The sequence below is a fragment of the Adiantum capillus-veneris genome, chromosome 12 (genome assembly GCF_014529385.1).
Source record: "Adiantum capillus-veneris isolate H3 chromosome 12, ASM1452938v2, whole genome shotgun sequence".
Lineage (NCBI taxonomy): Eukaryota > Viridiplantae > Streptophyta > Polypodiopsida > Polypodiales > Pteridaceae > Adiantum > Adiantum capillus-veneris.
The window spans coordinates 20461794-20484702 of record NC_140942.1 but is presented as its reverse complement, the minus strand read 5'-3'; the positions used below and the strand labels follow the sequence as shown (position 1 = coordinate 20484702).

The 22909-nt window shown below is 42.3% G+C and overlaps 2 pseudogenes; both read right to left on the bottom strand.

Moving 5' to 3' along the window:
* Nucleotides 1-12603: 12603 nt before the first annotated feature.
* LOC147445427 (tubulin beta-2 chain-like) lies at nucleotides 12604-13323 on the bottom strand (annotated as a pseudogene).
* A 126-nt stretch (nucleotides 13324-13449) lies between these two features.
* On the bottom strand, nucleotides 13450-16598 carry LOC147445426 (uncharacterized; annotated as a pseudogene).
* Nucleotides 16599-22909: the final 6311 nt, after the last annotated feature.

Here is a 22909-nt window from a genome sequence, read left to right as displayed (position 1 = left end):
AATGGGTTTAAGCTTGAGCCCTCAAACTAGCATATACAACTTTGGAACTCCAAGTGAGCCCAAGACTTATACAAAGTGAGTGAGAAATATTGTGACATCCATAGCAGATCTCCCGCTTGATGCATATTCGGTGTAGCCTGTGTTAGCCGCTGCTAACATATACCCACTTGAATGGAAACACATCTTGGCTACTTTGAATGTGTGCGCCATTCAAGACTATCCAACAACAAAGTTTTGTGATGAAAATGGTTGTGATGTTGTTCCTTACTTTGCAGTGAGTGTAATCCATGAAAACAAAGACAAAGAAGAAGACGAGTTCTATGACTCCATAGAACACTTGGAGCTTCAAGAAGATGTTAACAACCGAAATCCAAACAACCCAGCAGGTGACATGAACAACACTTTAACAAATGCATGGTTTTATGATTGTCCAGATCAAAGACCTAGGAAACAATGTCATCGCTACAAAAATAAAGTGCATCAAAATTGGATTCCAAAATCCTCGAGGGAAACACAACTGCAATAAGCATCTGCATCCGTGACTCCTATACATGTAGAAAAGACTTAGTAGTCGAGAAGAACACAACCATGTCAACGGGCTAACAATGCTCTAGTCAATTTTCTAGAAAAGCCCTCCGAGAAACATCAATCCAAGAGCAAAAAAACAATAACTTTCCATAACAAGCCAAACCACAAAGGGAAAGATCCAGATACCAACCTTGCTCAGGATAGTAGTGACAGTGATGATTCGTATGGCATCCCCTACCAAAAACTCAAATCATCATGATCACTAGCAGCTTCAGTAACAACCAAGGAAGGTCAAAAGCAAATAGCAACAAGTCAGAGCCCAAAAGTTCGACAAATTTTGATTCCAAAGAAGCATCAAACAAATAAGTAAGCCTTCAAAAAAATCTCTACAACCTTCAATCAAGCAAACTGCAGAAGAGGAGCCGCAAACTACAAATCTTTTACTATATACACACAATTTGATTTAGTTCTTTGGGAAGTTGCTTTGCTTTATAATTTGTGGGAATAAAAAATAAGGTTACAAGAGTAACCATAAACGTTAACAAAGTCAGAGTCAGAAGAATAAGTATCATCTATTTTTTGAAAAAGTTTTAGCAAATACATCAAAAATGTTATTAAATCGATGGCATGAGACTTAGTGCATCTGCAGTCTTATTTTCATGCCTTGGTTGATATTGAATGAGTGGATGAAAGCTTTGAATAAATGATGCCTACGTCATATAAGGATTGTAGATAGTTGGTTGTGAAAGCAAATGATGAATGCTTTATTGATTAGTTTAATCAAAGTTGCAAACCCCATCAAATAATGTTTCCATAATTTCAAAGCACACACAACAGCTAGCAATTCTTTGTAATAAGTGTTATAACTGAGCTCATTGTCAATGATGTGGATGATGCTCGTGTAATTATTGGGTCTGATCACTATGATCAAATTCTTATGATTGATGGTCATCCATTATTTAACAATGTTAGGTGCTGCCAATTATTGGCAAGAAAAAAATGTAAAATGGTCACAATTGCTTTTTGGTGCAGGTAGGCTTCCACCCAAAACAAGTACAAGACATCATAACAACAATTTTAGATAAACGAGCAGCAAAATGTGCAAAGAGAAAGACGAATCTATTTTATAATTATAGAGAAGGAAAAATATCATTTTAAGATGTCTTGATGATGGAAGCACATTTTGTACCAATCATGAAGCCTGCACTATTGATTTTCTCTTGCAGCAAGCTTAGGTTGCAAAGGAGTTAATTTAAAATCCCAATTTACAAGAGCATTCAAGAACAAATTTCTTAATTACCATGGTCTTCTTCTTTAACCAAGTAAAATGGAGGTATTTCTATTATTGATAGTTTATTTATAGAACTCTTGGTGCTCTAAGTTTTATTGATAACTTTTTGTTTCATGAAAATTTCTTGAGGATGTATGAAGTATAAAAGAGTGGGGCAGACAATAGATCTTTTGTTAGGCCGAGTGTAATGCCAAGTAGTTGTTGTTTACAGTCAATCTTTGTCAAAAAAGAGGGAGTGCAGAAAAGATCTCCTGGAGAGAAACCGCTATTGTATGGTGTGAACTTTTATAACCATCATTCGTGAGAAGACTCCTACTGTAACTTGCTTTCTATTTAATGGTCATTGTTTTCATCTCCATCAATCAACTTAAATAGAGTGTATCCTACTCCAAGGAGGCTAGCTTTTGGAAAAATTTCAATGAATATGATTGCATGCCATGGTTTCTATTTTGATTTTTCAATATGCGTGCATGCTTGTTTACAATTTCTAATATGAAACATTTATACAATGATGGAATGTAGCATTTGATTTAAAGTTTGTGATAGTTAATTTAGATCTTATACGTCATCTACAAATAAAAAAAATCCATGGAAGTTCTCTCTGTGATTATATGTTTGAGTCATAGTGTGTCTGTGATGGAATATGGCTATAACATTGACTATAGCATAAATGAAATAACAATAGTGAGCTTTCCTTTAAGAGAATTCTTAAAGAGCATAAGAAGAGTAATTGATTAAAGGTAGCAAAATGAACATTACACCTAAGTAGCTTGGCATGAACAATACTTGTAAAAGAGAGAGAGAGAAAATTACAAAAATTGACAACATTTGAGGACCGGATTTATGTGGAGCTGGTCCCCCCTCCAAAAGGCTTTTGTATTATAGATTCCCCCATAAAGAGAGACTTGGTACAATACAAGCTCGTGTTCCTTGAGACCTCGTTGGTGCAATGAAAATGGTAGACTTCATACACTAAAATTACTCCCTTAATTAAGTTGCAAAAGCCAAAAATTTCCCGACCTCAATCCCAAGACCTCAAACACCTTGAAATGTGGAGAGAGCTAGCAGGGAGTGATGGAAGGGAAGAGAAAGGAGAAGTAACATACGAGAAATAAATAGTCTCCTCTATTGCTATTACTCTTGTAGCTTACCATAGCATAGTAACATAGTAATGGAGATGAAGAAGATGGCAAGCTTACACTTTGGAGCATGGCTCTTGGTTGAATTTGCATTCCATAGCCAAGTGTAGGCTCTCATCTTCTTTAGCTTGGAGAAGGAGATGGAGTTCTTGCTTCACACACTATGAGAATGAAAGAGTGGGCATTTGGATTTATGAGCAACTTTCTTCCTAGGAATTTGCAGTTTTGATTTTTTTTTTTGGCTTTGATTAAATTTGTTACCTTGGAAACTATTGGTCATCAACAACAATGAGTCTATGTGTTTGTTTTTTGTATTTGTTTGCTCGGTTTACAGCTCGCTCAGATTTCCTCGCTCAAAGTGGGGACTCCTCGTTGTCACTGCCAAAGATGGTCGCAGATCTGTTGTGTCAAGAGAACCTATGACTATCCATGTGCGTGTAAATCTATATTTGAGAGCTATCTTTGAGAAGCCGTCGATGTTATGCATAGGCATTACCATAGAGAACACACATCATGGCCAATGGCATATGCCAATCCAACAAAAATGCTTTTAGAATCGCATGAGATTGCTGCTAAGGGCAATCTGTAACCTACCTCCCACTATCAACAAACTGTCTATTTGTCTCGTTCTCTACAATGTCAAAATACGTGTGAAAATCTAAAGTCGATGTCGCCAAACCAATACTTGGTGTCACTCTTCTACGGAAGAGGCACCTCACCCATGCACGTCGATGGAGAAGTTGATGCCACAAGCTGGAAAAACAGGTTGTTGATGCGGAGAAAACTAAGTGTTGATGCCAACTTCCACCGTCGAACAAAAGTGTCTTGCCTATTCAAATATGCCGGAGTCATCGAAGCTAAAAATCGGTGTGTGAGAGGGAGTATATGGGCAAGCTACCCCCCTCCCTGCTCGGGTCGACTCCCTCTTCTAGCTCAAGGAATGAATTGATTGGACCTCCCCTAGACTAGCCAATCACATGCATTGTGATATCAAGCAACAACGATAGCATTTGGAAAAGTGTCCTCCTTTCCCCTTTGAGAGAGAGGGCTTGATTAATGCTTATATAATTTTTAATTGGACTAAATTCTCATTAGACCTCTTTAAGGGCTATCCAATAGGCTTTATGCACTAGATGAGGGAAGCATGTCTAGGTGCTTGACATGTGTCCTTGTTGCTTCTTAAGTCATGGCTTGCCTTGTGACAAGCACCTCAAGCACCTTAATCATCAAGCATGACAAGCACCTCAAGCACCTTAGTTAGCGAGCACGATGAGCACCTCAAGCACTTTAGTCAACAAGCACCTCAAGCTTGGGCCAGGTTTCCACCTCAAGGTCAACCCCATCTTGCTTAAGATCCTAGGTCTAAGGACTTTTAACACTAACCTTTGGAGGTCTTTAATGAACCTAACCCTAAGGTCTTTAAAGCTCCATTATTTGGTCATTGCTCTTTTATAGACCATCTCTCTTTTGGACCCATGTTGAGATATATCTAAAAGCACATGCCTATTTTCTAACTCTTGTTCCCGTTTATTTTCCCACATTAAATTATCAGCTCATCTATGAGAAAATCATTTGGGTTAGTTAGATATTAGATTTTATGACAGTGTCTCATGTGAAGGAGGAGCTTTATTAGTAAATCATTGATCACACAAAAGGATATGCTTTGTGTGATTTACATGTCGTACACATTAGCAATATTATTTTGGTAGAATATTGTATTGTTATTGACATGGAGAATTTATCAATCATATGGAATTCTTTACAGTCACTATTTTAGAAACTTTATGATAAGCCACACCCTACTTCTTCCTTTCTATTATCTTTACGATAAAAAAGTTGTTGTAACTTCAAATGTACCCATCCAAATGAGACTCTGTATACTTCAATGATTTTTTTCTTTCATAGCACATATTTTTGGTGTAAAGCTCTTTGAAGTTCTTCATTATTTTTCACTTTAATAAAAGCTAGAAATCAATTTGCAATGCAAAACAAAAACCCTTGTTGGGTATTTGTAGTAGCTCTATACACAATCTAAAGTGGTTGAGGAGGAGTAGAACTTATAGAATGGTCACAAGATGATTAATATTAAAGCATCTTAGTAGGACTATAGTATGGTCGTAAGACATCATAAGACCGTTGGGTTAACCTAGTTATCTTGAAACAAATGTTTGTTGTACTCTAGTTTATGAGTGTTAAAGGTAGCAAGTCGTAAAGAAAATTTAGAGCGTAGCTAAGGACTTACGATCAATTAGTTAGAACATGTTTCATGTCAATTTATCAGACTTCAATCAATCCAATCGTAAGAATTGAATGATATATTGCATCATCAATCCTTATTTCTATCGAAGAATTTCTTCTTGTAGAAGGCAAAAAAGTGAATCTTTTGACCTTCATTAGCCAACATCATTTTGGTATACTCACATATTGTGCACATAAAATAGAGTCGAAATGTATGCTATGAAACATTCACATGTGGAGCACGTACACATGATTTTGACCTCTTTTTTTTAGAAGTGATACATTGCTATGTATGTGCGTAAAAAGAAGAAGATGATCATCAAGGGGAGGATGATACAAGCAATGTCAATGACTAGCATCATCACCAACATGACAACTACAACATGATAAATGAGAATCACATTACGCAAAGGATGTATGATGAATCCCTACAAACTTAAATTACCCTCTACACTTGCATGATGTATTTGAATGCGAGCAAAACATGATCTATCCAATTTGAGAACTATGTTTATTCATCCAAATGTGAATAGAGGGTGTATCATTCACAAGTTGGAGAATCTAGATTATTTCCAGAAAGTGCATGGGCTAAGCAACCTAGATAAACCCTAAAATATATTTTGAAAGACGTTATCAAAGTGCATTGATGTATGACAAGTCAATAGATATAAGAAGAACACTTTTTTGTCAACATTGGATTCCCAAGATGTTTCCTCTTTCGCATGAAGCAACAAGCAAAAATTACCTCCCTGTCTTGTGGTGCAACAAGCCAATAATAAGACCAAAGAGGATAATGGCTCTCTCTCCTTTAAAGATTTTGTGAGAGCTAGGAAAGAGAAGCTTTTTTACATTTTTCTCTCTTAGATGAGCACAAGAAAAAAGGCTATCCTAGAGCAAAGCAAAAACCATAGGAAAAAGGAAAAAGGCAAGGACAAGGCTATGCATATGGTACAATTCCCTTGGATTCTTCTCCTTGCTTCTAAGAGGGGGCGTGTGGTGAACATTACCAACACAAGAATAAAGGTTCTAAGATGTAGATGACTTTTCTGCAGAGTAGGGTGTCAGGGTAATGGCCAATATGGACACCCATACTAACACAACTATCCTTATTTTTACAGATAATATGAATAAGGAGTTAGCGAGCGTAATCTCACTACAAACTCCACTCACATATTGCGAACTCTCCTTCTCCCTCACCACACAAGCACACACACATGCATCCACACTCAACCACTCCTTTCAATTGGTATCAGAGCTCGAGGGGGAGAAACAGTCTTATTTGGCTAGTGCGTGTGCACAAAATTCCAGGCAGGTGAAGGTCTTCAACCTTGGGAACAAGGAAAATTTTGTTCTGTGAATTTTTGGAAGCTCTGTGAGCATTGCAAAATCAATGTAAACTCACTCTAACCTTGAAGCATTCAAGTTCACCATAGGCAAAGAGGAGTAGCCCTAAAGCATCAAGTATAGATAGCATTGTGGAAATGGCGCAAGGTAAGCACAATAAAGAAAACTAGCACAAAAAGCCAAAAAGGCACATTAAAAATACTCACAGTGCGCAAGGGAGCAAGTAGTGCCATCTTATAGATACTACAAGAAGCAAGATAGTTAAAAGCATTGAAGTCTTGCAATATAGGCAGCAAAGATAGTAGCACTAGAACTACACAACTGGTCCCCCACCTATTCTTCATCACACTTTGGCCTCGAGCACACATAGAGGAGAACATCTCTTTGACATCAAAGAGCGGAGTGCACACACACACACACACACACACACACACCTTGGCCTCACACTACCCGATACACACATGTGTATAGTCAGAGGCGATCAAGGAGGCACTTGTGATGGTCAAAGAATTGGACCCAACTGCATACAAGGGATTTTAGCATTAAGCAGTAGATAGATTTTGGAGACAAGGATTTGGAGTCAATTTAGGCTTCATGAGTCTTTATGAGTTAGTGCAGATGCATGTTTCCATATTGGATCATCAAGATAGAATAATCATCAACAATGATCTTATAATTTTTTGAACTACAAGTTGGTGAATAAATTGCACTTAGGACATACATCTAGCTGACATAGCTATGTTGTTAGCTCTCTAACGAGTGAAGATAGCAATGACACATGCGACACAGAAGTAAAAAAAGTTCCCTTTTAGATGCAAGGGTAGAAGATGGAGTTGAAACTTCTAGGTAATGAACGTGATCTATGTTGATGTGTTGTTAGCAGCTAAATGGTTGCAAGCACTAGTTCCTTCATTTCACCATAATGATTAGCACATTTTAGTTTCTTTCATGGCCAAAGAAACACATATGTTGCTTGTTGGAGAGTGAGATGTCCCTCCTTCTCCACTCCCGTGTATAGCCAAGAGTTGTATATGTTAAAATGTACCAAAGTCATTGTGGGCTTGGAATCAATGCAACATAAGGGATGCCATTTACAATTGTGTTTTGGAAAGAAGAGAGTTAATGTGGCCATACGCCCTTGATAATTTATAGTTGACGAAGGCAACAAAGAGCTACTTTGCTTGGCCCATAATGCCTACATGTGTTCAAATATATAATTCTATAGTGGAACTGGTTTAACATATTGCACAATTGGGCAATAATAGCAAGAAACTCATCTAATACTCGTTAACCCTTAGCTATACAGATTGTTGTAACTAGCTACATGGAGTTATCAACACTTTTCAACACTAAAGCACACACACACACACGCACACACAGAGAGAAATGAAATGAAATGAAATGTTATATTAACGTCTTCAAAAGGCCATAATGACCTATGAGACCCAAAAGTTACAAATTGGTGGATCTGATACAAAGTCAGAGTAACAAAATAACCTAACAACAGTACAAAACAAAGATATATACTATGGGGTCCTAAGTTGATCGATGTGAACCAAGCAAAAGACTAAGCAAAAAATGGGCGGCTTGTTGGGATAGTTGAATCACAAGAGATCTAGCATCGGTTGTTGGCGAATCTCATCAATTTCCTCCATGGTTAGTAGTCTGATCGGGCGTCGTGCATGCCTGGCCAGCGTGCTCTGAATTTTCTGTCGTAGCCTCCATCGATGCTGTGTAGTTCTTCGCAGTCGTGGGCGCCTGGATTTCCCCAGTTCAATCGCTTGGTCAATCAGTGTGCCTCTGGTGTGAGACGAGGGGGAGCTCTGCTGTGGGAGTGGCTCTTGCGGCTGTCCTGTGTCTGCTCTGAAGAAGTCTGTGATCCGTCTTTGAGACTGGCTAGCCTCGCCATTCATCATGCTATCTCTGTGTCTGCGCAGCTCGAGCAAGAACAAACCCAGACATCTTTGATCTTCGTATCCCATGACTCTTGAGAGTGGTCCAAAACCTTCTCTGAACAAGCAATGGAAACGGCCTCGTATCTCGTAGTAGACGGGGCAGCGGCATGTATAGTGTAGCTCTGTCTCAGGTTCCATGTTACACAAGGGACATGTCCTCTCCTCTGCTGGTACTCCGCTATATCTCCCAATCTCAATCCGCAACTAGTGAGAAGATGTGCGTAATTGGCCAATAGCACATCGTATCCCATGAGACAAGTGGGTATCCATGTATCTGGGTCTCGCCAAAAAACCATCTTCCGTAAGCTGGAGAAGGTGGTCTTTGTAAAAAGCCATCTTCGTGCCCAATTCCTGTGTTGGTTGTATCCATGCCCTTCTTGTGTCTAGCTGGGTCAGGTCTTGGCGTATGAGCTTGGTGATCTCTGACTGTGTAAGGGTGAGAGATGGTGCATCCAATGAGTAATGGAATGGTGGCAGCCAGTCTATGCTGAACCCATGTGCCTGAAACCATGATGTCATCTCCCCATACCAGCATGTTGTATCTCCTTGTATGGCTAATTGTCGAGAGGATTCAAGTGCTATGCGAGCATATCTGTCTCTAGGAAGTTCCCATGTGCGGTTTATGAAGGAGACGGATCTGGTGAGCGCCTCCACCACAAGTGGGGGGGCCGCTAGCTCTGCTCGGATAATGGCCCGTGGTACTGATGCCTTGGCTCTAATGAGCCGCGAGATCATAGAGACGAGAGGTTTCTCCATTTTTCCCCATCCTTCTGAGCGACCCGTCCTCCCGTGGTGATCGAGTGAAGGTCCCCATATCTCGGTTCCATAGAGCAATCCTGAAGCCACCAAGGTGTCAAAGAGCCAGAGCTTCGTCCGGGGCTTTTGAAACTGAACCTGCGAACACATCCTCTCCAATCTACCCAATGCTGCGTGGGCTCTAGTAAGTCTGGATTCTGTTGCTCTTCTGAGTGAGAATGTAGGTCCGCTAAAAACCACTCCAAGGTAAGTGTAAGCATCTGTGTACTCCAGAGTCTCTTGGCCGTATGTGAGTGTAGGTGGTGACCTCCTGATCCACTGTGGGGTGGTATTAAACACCATAACCTTGGTTTTACCCAGGTTGACAGACAAACCACTTTCGTGGGCAAACGTATGCAGAGCATCCAATTGACGTTGCATTCCCTCTGGGGATTCGGAGATCAACACTATGTCATCAGCATATAACAAAAGTGGAATCCATGTCCCTGCTAACTGAGCACCTTTATCCCCATCGCTGTCAATGTAGTCAGAAATCTCATCCACATACATACCGAAAAGAGTGGGAGAGAGCGGGCAGCCCTGATTCACCCCAATAGTGGAGTGAACCGGTGTAGAAAGTCCCTCAGGGGTGCGTACATGCCCTACTACTGATCTGTACAATGCCATGATCCCCCAAATGAGTTATGTGGGTACTCCCATTTCCTGTAACGCATCAATCTAGCTCTGGGTACCATGTCGAAAGCTTTGCGGAAGTCCACAAAGCTACAATAGATCCGTCTCCTATGAGATCTGCCTTCCTCGATGATGGCCCTGAGTGGTAGGATATGGTCAAGAGTAGAGAAGCCTCTCCTGAATCCTGCCTGCCCAGTTGCACGTATTCCTTCCCTCTCTGCCCATCTACTCAGCTGTTGCTCAAGAATGGATGCATACAACCGTGCCAGTGTGTGCCCAATCATAATAGTGCGATAATTTCCAGGCTCCATGGGGTCTCCTGATTTGAAGATAGGTACGATTGTAGATAGGCTCCAAGTGTCCGGTAGGCCCTCACACATGGCACGGTTAAACATAACTGCTAGAAGCTCTGCTAGTAGGTCTTTGGCATGCATGAAATGCTCAGCTACTAGGCCCTCGTGATCATATGCTCTCCCATTCTTCATCCTGTCAATGGCTTTCTTCACCATCTCAGCAGTGAAAAAGACACATGTATGTGGGCATGGGTCGGGGGGGTTGGGGAGGGGCGACTGTCCAGGTACCGTGTACAAAGATGATGTGTATTGACCCCAGGTCTCTGTGGAGGAAATAGCAGGGAGGGGGGGGGGGGGGGGGGGGGGGGGGGGGGGGCTCATGAAAGAGCTGCCACGCCTCACGTGAGCCTTGACTCAAGAATAGCTGATATAGATCCTGCTCGAGTCTAGCCAAAAAAGCCCTCTTCTTTCATCGCACCAAGCGTCGGAAGTCCATCTGTGACTATCTGTGAGTGACGTCCCCCAATAGCACTTCCCTCTGAAGTCTGACTCTAGTCTGGCGGCACTCCTCATCCCCGGGGGATTCACTATTAGTAATGGGGGGATGTCACCTGCGTGCATCAAAATTTGAGAAACCCCCCTATGTACGGTATGTTACTTGCTAACCTACCCCCCTATATACGGACAAGATACGGACGTTCTCGCAATGAGCCATCCCCCCTCATACGGATTTCATACGGAATGTAATGACCCAATATTTTATGTATACTAGTAACATAACAATTTTAGAAGCACATGCTTTTGCAAAAATATATGTTGAACTGCAAATGAACAGAAGTGTACATTGTAGTGTGTTTTCATTTGCAATAGATGTTAAGAGAACAAACCATGAAAAGCAACAAAAATAATGAATACTAAATTAAAATAAACCAATCGTTTCAATGTAATTTGTCAAAAAACAAATAGCATTTGCCTTGTAAACTGAGACAAATCTCAATCTCAAAACATATGATACTAGCCAGCTACTTAGTAGGCTTCCCACATAGGATTTAAGGCACACATATGAAATGGATTGTTCTCTAAATAACAAATAATGCATACTCTTAAACAACCATGAAAATCTTCACTCATCAAATCAAAACACATTACAAAACAACCGATTAAAAGATTAATCTTTTTGAACAAAAACAATTATATGTGATATGAATGCACATCTATGCTTAAGCAAAATGCAACTTTTAAAACAACACCATCTGTATCTAATTTTGAATTTGTACATAAAATATAAATCTTAAAATTTTTGCCAAAGTCTCCTTTGTACGGAGACTTTTTTCTTTAAAAAAATCAGTATACCCTTTTCTTGGGCTCCCACATGGGATTTTCATCACATAATTTCTTTTTCCAAAAAAATTGTCCACCTCATCTTGGGCTCCCACTTGGGATTTAAAGGATTATCTTACACGTTAAATCAAACACATTTTCAATAGAGTCAAAGTAATCTAGCTTCAAAGTGGTGGTATGACACATAGACCCAAGGTATGCTAGACGTGTCTTGGCAAGAAACTATAGCTCAAGATAACACACCCGTTCAAGCCATATGACCATGTTGGAAATTGAGACTATAGAATTTGTAACTACATGTAAAAGAAACTAATGATCTTAAAATCTGACGCTTTTTATCGTAAAAAGAGGCACAACTACACATTTGGTAAGAATGGATAGCTCAAGAGACCCGATCAAGCCATATGGATAGCTAGAAGAACTGAAGGTAAAAATCGATAGCTCAAGATGGCACACCCGATCAAGCCACATGACCATGTGACAAATTGAGACTATATTTGTAATTATATACAAAATAAAGACATTGTGTATGTGTGACACATAGACCAAAGGTATGCTAAACGTATCTATATTTGTAATTATATACAAAATAAAAACATTGTGTATGTGTCACATAGACCCAAGGTATGTTAGACACACCCAGTCAAGCCATATGACCATGTGGGAAATTGAGACTATAGAATTTGTAACAACATGTAAAAGAAACTAACGATCTTAAAATCTTTAACGCTATGATGTCACGCATCCAGTTTGAGATTAAGTACATTCTTTATTGAGTTAATACAACACTACCACCCAAAATTGTTGGTATTACTAACTTGCAAAATCTAGGCTAGGTTCCGAGCTTGCCTTGAAAAAAATTGACAAAATGTGACAAGATTTAGTGTAACTACCGATAGATGCTTCAAACTATGATCTAAAAGCCGATTTAGTGCATCGGACAGGCAACAAGAGGCTCAGGGAGTCAACAACGTCGGCGGCTACAGTGGAAGAAGTCGGGACTCGGACGCCAGCTCCACAGTCGGGACTCGAACGCTAGCTCCGGACTAGCCAAAGACGAAGTTATCAGGGCGGAAGATCTGCCCATAGGGGCCCGTTTGAACACTATTCATAGTACCTGGCTCCAGATCCATGGGCACGGCGTGAGGCACATAGCACCCACAACTTGCCTCGTTGTAGTACACATTCACTCTCTCCAACTACACATCAGTGTCACCACTGTATAACCCCGTGAGATCAATGGTGTGCTCTATGCATACCATGTCCCAAAACTTGGCATCGACTTGGCTGCCTTTTGCACCTGTTTGTGGATTCACAACTTCTGTGACAAGGAGGTATCCACCTCATAAACTCAGTCCAAGCAATCAACCAACTGAAGTTGCTCGATTGCAATCCCCACATTGTAGAGTGACTCTTTGCCTCACTGCCTTGTTGGTCGATATACGAATATCGTTCATTTGCTGCCCCGCTGCTTAGTGTCTAGTAATTCCATCTTAGCCAGCACCGGCTAATGAGTAGGAACATGTGCATAATCACTCGCCAAGCAAGCAGCAACTCGAATGAAACGTGGATTGGTGCTCACCGAGTTCCGCCCTCTCGCAATGTGGTGCGTATATCACATTCGCCATCTCTTCCTTCCATGCCTTCTTGAGTGCCACCACACATGGTTTGCAAAAACCACCAAAAATTCTGCCACCCTTTTCATTGCATCGCCCTGTCGTAGTGATTTGGTCTCTACTACCCTGGCTATCCTCATGCGCACTCATGTTGCGCTCCCACACGGTGGACAGCCCGCTTTGTCAAGGGGGAACCCATCGGCCATCCATAGACTGCCCCAACATGCTGTTCCACTCATGCCGACATATCTCGCATCCTCTTGTAATTAGCCGACTTTACCCGCCTCGCATCCTCTTGTAATCCGCCTCGTCGAGGGGGAATCCAACAGCCATCTATAGCCTACATTCAAACCACCCCCTACTGATCCATCTCTTCCTTTGTAGTTGCTACCTCAGTAGGCCACTTATCCTGCATCATAGTCTAGAGCATACACAGTTATGGTGCCGGCTCGTAAGCTACTAGAGAACGAGCATCCTACACTTTACTAGACCAAAGTGTTAAGAATGCAGACATGGGACTTAGACCTATGTAAGCTTTACAAAATTGTCTTGGGCAAGTTGATATTCAGAGGACTCCATGATACCCACACCTAGAAAACTTTATCTTGACAATGCTGCCAGCCACTACTAATAGGTGCTACGCTTGCAACCGCCATAAGTAGCCCCTCCTCAACAGAAAGGGTGTCTATGAGAGTGACACTAAAGCATATGAAGTGGTCAAAACCTGGATGCAAGGAGGTCATTGTGTATAGGATGGTTCCTGGGATGACAGCCAGCAAGAGTACAAATGGAAAGGTGGATAGAAAATTTGCCATCACAAAGACTGCCACACCATAATGCCCATTCAAACGCTCCCAAATGAATATCTTGTATTACAGGAAAATTAAGTTAACCCTTGTTCAACACAAAAGAAGCAAGTGCAAAGGCACTAATTAGAAATGGTACCTTCATATCCTCAATGCACGATGGAAAGCTTGCAACCCCCATAAAATTCAAGAATGCAATCACGAAAATAAATAGGCCAGCCCTTGCCTACACTTCAGAAAGATTAACTCATGAGTGTAAAATAATTGCATTAAGATGCATCCAAGGTATTTATGTGCAAGTAAACTATGTGCATCTAGTGCGCAAATGAGTGTCCGGATGTGATGCATACGAATGATGTAAGCATTTGCACAAATACAAGCGTGGATATGCACCACAAATTTTAACCTCTTACCTGAATGTCATCGAAAGATTGGCCCAGTTTGAAGTAGATTGTGCCTACACAGATTGACAGCATTGTATACATAAACAAACGGAACCAGTAGTATGCAATGTCTCTTCTCATGTTTGTGAAGGATCTTGATGTAAGGTAGAGGTCTGTTTCAAGGTGCTCACTTTGCCAAGATCACTTTTCCCTATTGGCTCTCCTCCCTGGCAGCAATTTAACATCAAGATGTCATAAATCATGCAATACTATAATGTAGAAGATAGCAAATGCTAAGATTCATCATGTCAGCAAATGCTACAATTCTACATTCGACGTAAGCAAACCTTTTGTTGTACTTGCTGTGTTGTTATAGCCACCACCTTTCACTGTACTTGTTGTGTTTTTATAGCCACCGCCTTCTTCATATCTGAGTTCGCATAGGCTTCGATAAGAGTCTGAGCTCTATGTGAATTTGTGAGTGTTTCACTACCCAGTTCCTCATCTTTTGTCTAGCACACATGAAAAGCGCATGGCTTGGTCTTCATCAGCAATATGTCAAGAAAAACTTAGTCACATGGCAAACAGGAATAATACCTCTTCAAAGTCAAAATTGATAACCCATAAGAAATGGTCCGAGGGATTCCAAAAAGGAGGGCAAGAAAATCCAGCATCATAAAAAAAAATGCAAACATACCATTTTGAATAACTCTGTTGGCGACCACACACTTTCATTTCTTTCATGTTTAGGGCTTTACCTCTTGTGCTTTCAATCGTTCACCAAAGTAGACTGTTTGGCCAGAAGAGAGCAGGCACAAGTGATGAAAGAGCTCAAAAACCTCACTACCTGGCTGATGAATTGAGATAAGTAATGTTCTTCCAGACTTGGCGAGCAATCGGAGCCTCTTGACAACATGGAAAGCAACGGCACTGACAAATTCATTGTGAAAAAGCAGCTTCAAAATAGTACATAGTTCTTCTAGCCATATATGGCAAAGATGCTTTGGCCAAATCTGAATGCTAGCAATGCGTGCGGAACTTCATCTTGATAATCAATGAGATTGCCTCCTGGATGTTAGCCCCCAGGTGCATACATAGCATAAGGAGGCACAATACACTGAACACGGACTCAACACAAGCCCAAGAGCAAACCAAGGCCGGGTCTATAGTGGCCGATGTCACCAGTAAATCCGACTCAATACATATCCCACGAGTGAGGGGTAACTCACCTCAAACTCGGGGAGCCAAGTCGACTAAGACGAAAATGAGTACAATAGGGTTCGGAGCACCAAGGCTCACCCTTACGGGCATACAACAAAAGGGGCTCGAGTCTCACTCGAGAGACTAGTTGAAAAGCCTCAAAACCATCTCGACAGTTTGTCTCAACAGAGACCAGGTGGAGATCCAAAAAACCACAACCCACAGCGGGTAATCGCGCAACCACAGCCCACTACGGGCATAGACCTTAAAGCACAATGTAAAGGAGGGGCCTTGCACCCGCTAGCCTAAGTCTGAAGCTGTCCAAACTGCTCCAAATACACAACGCAGCCCTCTCTGGCTTGACTGTCTACGCAAAACAGAGTACCCCGCACGGTGCAGGGAATGACATGCTGAATAACAATAGAGGCAGCCCCAGTGGGCTCTACTCCTGCTTCAACCCCTGTAAGCTGGTAGAATCCACATAGCTCCCGGCTAGACTAACCTGTGTCTCCAACATGCTGCTCAGGGCTTGGAAATTCAACTGCGCATAGCCCCCTCTGTGGGACTGCCTTAATGCATGAGCTTGAGGTGGAGCCGCCTGTGATAACCCGGGCACAACCTTACTGTAGGCTGCCCCGACCTGCACCTGTATGATGAATGCAGCCCAATCCAGGGCGCGACCAATGGAATCAAAAAGAAGCCCCCACTGAGTGGCAGGCCTGCTAGATGCACACCAGAAAAGCCTGTAGTAATGAGGGTGCAGCTCTATGGCCTGCAGCCCCAAACCTGCTAAGCTGAGGGCGTTGTCTGCTACCCCGCGACCTGCTCCTGTGCAGTGATGAAACAGCTCGTGGCCCCCGCACTTGGGTAGGCCCACGGCTAATGGCGACCCCGCAGGGCGCAAGCACTGCCCGCCACTGTGCAGGCATGAAGACTGATGACCCGGCGCGCGAGCTCGCGGCCGAGGCGATGGAGTTTCCCCTGTCTCTGTGTAACGGCAGCGAACCCAAAGGTTCGTTAATGATTGCTTATGCATGCCTTTGGGCCTTAATCCCCTAGGCGTCTGTAGGACGCTTTCACATCCGGCCTCACGACCTACCCATCTTAAAGCCACAAGAGGGCGTTCTCACGCAGCAGCTCCAATCGAATACTCAATGCCCCTCTCCACTAACGGGCCTTCCCACACCGGAGGCCTCTCGTCGGCTTGGAGCCCTTGAGGCCTCGGAACATGAAAATGAGCTAGTATCGAGAGGCCGAGGAGAGGTGGAGGGTCCCGAAATGCTCTCCAAAAAGGGGACCCGTAACACTGGAGGATTAAAAATGCTTTTGCATCTAGCTCATTGCTGATGCATGGATCAAAATACATCACAATTTTTGTATCTTTCTCTCTCTCTCTCTCTCTCTAGCTGTGTGCACGCCTATGCGACTGATGACTACATAGTGCACTGCCGAGGCAAGCTCCTGTTGATGCGTGTCGGGGGGGGGGGGGGGAAACCGGAATGCCTCCCCCTTTTATACTAGTATAGATGAGTGATGCAACTTAGCCATGGTGAATGTGAATGTGAATGTATATATATGTATGTAGATATATGTTTGTGTTCGTGTGTAATACTTTATTTGTACGATGTGTATGTATGTGTGAAAGACATACATATGTGTTACACACACACACACACACACACACACACACAAGGTGTGTATATGTACATGTGTATGTATGTATATATATATTACACACACACACACACACACATAGTATGTGATACCCCCCCCCCCGATACCCCCTCTCTTATGTATACGATATGAGTATGAAATAATGAGGGGCTACCCCTATTGTATACCCTTATGTACAAAATCCAAAAACCCCCCTCTTGTACACTCACGTGGTACCATACGGAAAAACACAGTGAATCCCCCGGGTCCTCATCGTACCAGTTGTTCTGAGGCATGCTCCCAAATTGGCGGCTCTGCTCAGGCTGGGTGTGTGGGTATGCTTCAGCTACTGCCTCATGTAATGTCTGTGTCAGTATAGTAGTTAGCTCCTCCAGAGGTCGCCCCGGGTCCTCAGTGCATAGGCGTCTGTAGATTCCGTCCATGTATACAGAGTCCGTCTCCCTTGTGAATGTGTAGCGAGTAGGGGCTACTACTCGTGGCCTGTGTGCTGCACTGAAATGGAAGGAGATGGTCATTGACACCAGAGCATGATCCACCGCCACCCTGACCGGTCTGGGCCCAACTGTGAGATCCTCGATACTAGAGATGAGATTCGGTTGTGCCATGACATAGTCCACTGTGCTGGCTCCATGTCTGTGTGGGAAGCATGTAAAACCTCCCGCAACAGGAAATCTCTGTAGGCTGTTCAAGATGGCCAATCCATGTGCAGTGCCCATGTCTATCAGGTGTCGCCCATACTCAGTATATTCCATATCGTGTGATAGTCTGGAAAGGCCCGTCTCTGCCACATCTATCTCTCTTAGCATCTCCTCTGAAGTATCATAAAACACTGCCTAGTGATGGGCAGTCCTAGCATTGAAGTCCCCGAGGATGATAATGTCACCATCCCTAGAGAACTCCCATATGTCATCATCCAAAATAGAGAAAGGGGACTGTCCTCTGGGTGGTGCATAAACTGATGTACTCGGGGGAAAGTAACAAATAGCTAGGTAGAGGTATCTGCCTGTCTCTGCTTTCAGTCTCACCCACATGTACCTAGCCTACTCGTCCCTGCGGGCTATATGTATCAGTGGCTGCAGATCCTCTCTAAATAACACTGCCACTCCTCCCGAGCCCCGCCCTCTGTGCTCTGAGCGTGTCTCCTGCCTGTAGGCTGTCTCCCACCTATATCCACTGATGTGAGGCATGGGTTGCCCAGGGGCCTGGTGTGTCTTAGAGTAGAAGATGATGTCTCTTCCAGTAAAGCTATCCTCAAAAGCACCCACATCAAGACGCATAGATCCATTGGAGAGAGAGAGAGAGAGAGAGAGAGAGAGAGAGAGAGAGAGAGAGAGAGAGAGAGAGAGAGAGAGAGAGAGAGAGAGAGAGAGAGAGAGAGAGAGAGAGAGAGAGAGAAAGAAAGAGAGAGAGATGCTATATATAGAGATGGCCTACTAACTATATTAGCTAGTAGAAGTCTACAATGCTTTCAATGATGTTGAAAGAAGCCATCTTCATTTCTTACATGGAAAGCACAAGACACATCTCCTAGCAAGAAACTCATCTAATACTTGTTAACCCTTATCTATAGCCATTGTTGTTATCAACTGCATGGAGTTATCAACACTTTCAACACTAGTGCACAAAAGGGGAGAGAGAGAGAGAGAGAGAGAGAGAGAGAGAGAGAGAGAGAGAGAGAGAGAGAGAGAGAGAGAGAGAGAGAGAGAGAGAGAGAGAGAGAGAGAGAGAGAGAGAGAGAGAGAGAGAGAGAGAGAGAGAGAGAGAGAGGAGATGCTACATATAGAGATGACATGCTAGCTATATTAGCCAGTAGAAGTTTGCAATGCTTTTAATGATGTTGAAAGAAGCCATCTTCATTTCTTACATGGAAAGCATAAGACACATTTTTAGCTAGCACCCTCAAAATAAATGCATGGAGAAACAACACCAAATTGCTTGCACTCAGTAGCATGCGAGCTCATTCCTCAGTTGCTATCAACACATAGCTACTACCAAGCAACAATTAATGCTGCTTATAATAAAGAAATCAACCAACATTCTCATGGCTGGATTGCGATGCTTGTAAAATAGAGAAAGTAACATTGCTCTATCATGTAGGAGCAACATACTTAGAGTAGCAATAGCAAGAAGTTATAGGTAGGATGCAGACGAGCTGTAGCAAGACTTCGTTCCATGTCTCTCTCTCTCTCTCTCTCTCTCTCTCTCTCACACACACACACACACACACACACACACACCGATCCAAGGGATGGGCTCATTATTGTCTACTGTTATTTTCATTGATTTGTGTGCCTCTGAACTTAAAAAGAACAATCTCTCTCATTCCTCTCTCTCTCTCTCCCCCCTACACAAACACAACTACAATTGGTTGTCCTCCCTCCCCCCCACCCCCCCAACACACACGCACACACACTCAAAAAGCTGGTTCTTTTTGGGCCATTGATAGTGTCATATAGTCCTGGAGCATAGCGAGAATACAAGGCTTTTTTTAAAACTTTTTCGTTTGGGTGTCATATAGTCCTAGAGCAAAGCGAGAATACAAGGCTTCTTTATTGGCACTGCCGTTAGGCAGGATTTGTGGGGAGGAATTTTTGTCGCCATGGCCATAGGGCCTCAGGCCTATGGGGAGTTGCTGAGCAAGGGTATGTTTTTTAGGTGGACGGCATGCATTGGATTGCTAATTTTGTTGTGAATGCTTGTTACCATAGAGGTGTTTCTTAATTAAAAATTGACGTCAGGAGGGTTTTGTGAGTGCTACGTGCTACTTTTGGATGCAGTTGTCGCTTTTCGACAGAACAATGAGCTGCAGCTGTGCATGAGAACGATTTGCAGGCGCTTCGATTGTCCTCTGAGAGACCAGGTGCTCTCTCTCTCTCTCTCTCTCTCTCTCTCACACACACACACACACACACACACACACACACACACACACACACACACACACTTCCTTTACACAAATTACAAACTGTTTGGCAACTCACTAGCCAAAAGGCCGCTTGAGGAGAAGTGACCGGGGATTGTCCGGTTGGTTGTCTGTGTGCTCGATGCACACCTTTGGTGCAATTGCTTTATTTGTGGCATGTTTTAGCCATCGCCTTTGTCGTCAATTATGTTCGTTAAAACTTGTTTGTTGTTTTTTGTTTATACATGTAAGGGCGTGTAGTGCATGGTGTTCATGTGTGTGTTGTAGGTAAAAGCGTATTGTGAATGTGTATGTATGCATTGTGTCTGTGTGTTTTAGGTGTTTTTATATTAAGTGTGTGTAAGATGGCGAGAGTGTGTGCATAGTAAGTGTGTGTGTGTATGGCTATGAATACAAGAGAGAAATGTTTTTTTGCTTAGCAGCTTATGAGAGCAAGAGAAAACAAGAGGTTAATGTTGTGTGAACAAGAGTGTATGTGTGTATTAAGGGTGTGAGAACAAAAGAGAGAGGGAGAACCTTTACCTGTCAAAAGGGGAGAGGGAATTCACCTCTGGCGGGATAGAGAAGGCAAGGGAGAGAGTGAGAGGGTAGGAGGATGGGAGAGAGAGAGAAAAGTGTGCGCAGGTATTAGAGATGAAGAGAGACACTGCTCTTTGGCTGATCCAAACGAGAGTAATGAAATGAAATATTATATTAATGGGCCAAAATGACCATGAATCTGATACAAGTTTGGATAAAGGAAAGAAATTATACTAAACAAGAACACCAATAGAGATGCAAGAGGCAGGTAGCATGAGCCGAGGGGTACATATACAAAAAATGGGTAGGTGTCTCAAAATACATATGGTGGATATGTATTTATCAAAAAATGGGTAGGTGTCTCAAAATACATATGGTGGATATGTATGTATCAAATCCATTGATGGCTCGCATCAGTCGGTGAATGATTGTGCCGACGTCCTCCATGGTGAGAATCCACATAGGGAGTCTCTTATGTCGTGCCAATATGAATCTGATCCTATGCTGCAACCTCCTCCGGTTGGGCCTCCTAGATCTCCCCAGCTTGCCTACTCGATCACTTAGAATATCTCTCCTAGTCCTCTCTGACTGCTCTCATCTTTGCTCACTCTATGGATGAAAGAACACTGAGATCTGTCTCTGGGTGTGTCTCCTGGTCTGTAAGCCTCTCTCTCTCTCTCTCTCTCAGTAACCTTGCTCGATGCTGTTGAATCTCCAGTAGATCATCCATGAAATAATTAACGTACATCAATCCCAATTTTTCTCCCGAGATGAACTCGCAAAAGAGGCCGGTTCAAAAAGGAAAGAAAGAAAGCTCAGTCCTAGCCATGTGAATAAGAAAAAAGTTCCAGCCCATTTGATATGATAATTCATTACCATGGACAGTCTGTTCCGTCCATAGTACTTTTGTGTCGATGGTCGTTTAGTTTGAACAATTTGCATTCAAATCTCTCTTCTTTTATTCAAGAATACTAAAGTCATGCATAGCCAATTCCGACAAAGCTCTTCTTCTTTGCAGGTATCTCTAATTTGTAAACCAGATGTTCATTGAGCTCATCTGAAGACTAACATTATGGGTTTTTTCAAACTTACCGAGCCACCTGAAAACTTAAGACTAGCATTTTGGGTCGCCATTAAGTTTTCCCCATGACCCCTCTTCTGCCCTACCAAGGAACTTGTAATGATGCTGATGGGTATATTTTCAACTTCATCTCTTCAAAGGTGTCTCCTTGGTTGTGTAGCTTTGAATTGCCTCTTGATTTGTACATTACTACGTGGTTATGAGTACATAGTTCTTGGAAAGGGAAGCAAGACACCCGTCAAAGAGTGAATAGTGGCTCAAAAGGAGGCATGGCTTCTGCTTTATCCTTCCTACTTCCGAGTATCATTTAATAATACATGTGCTAAATTCTATGACATGCTTGAGCAATAATGTTGAAAGAGCCAATGGGATCTTAACCTAGTGGTTAAGGTGGATGTGTGTCAAGTTCGATTCCCAGCGGCACCTTACAAGTTTTGATTGTGTCTAAAAGAGAAAAATGGTAAGGAAATCAACAAAAATTCTGTGAGGAAGGCGAGTGCCATCATGTGTGTATCGAGTTCTTTGCCATGATTGTCAACTTCAGTTTTTTTTCTTGATTTTAGAATGATGGCAACTGTCTATGGATCTGTCAAAGAAGTCTGGTTTGTTGATGTAGAGTAAAGAAGTTTAGCTTATTTTCTCTATTCTATCCAGGTTGATTGTGCTTTCTAACAAACCTTCCTAGAAAAATTGGCCCCTCAAAGAGTTCAATACCTCGCGCCTTATGAGACTTGCCTTAAACTACTCAACGAAAGTTAACTCAGTGTGACAGTGCGAATTTCTGCTCATAGGTCGAATCATGCTTGAGCCAATGCAAAGTTGACCTTAGTGAACACATAAAATGATAGAAAAAGGTTTTCGATTGTAACCCTCGTAATGTGTATTTTTCTTCTTGCTAGGAAGGTTGCAAACGTTAGGACACAATGCAATAAATAGTCATTTTGCAATGCTGTTCTCAAGAAATTTTCTCAGCAAGAGTAAGATACAACACCTTGGGAGTGGGTCATATTGGTTCAGATCTTTGAATACTTTCTCTCTTAGGCCACACTTTTCAATAAGTTACTACTGTAAACCACATATCTTCCATAACAATTTATATCATTTACTATGAACCGCCAAGCATAATTTAATAACACTTTGAACCAACAAT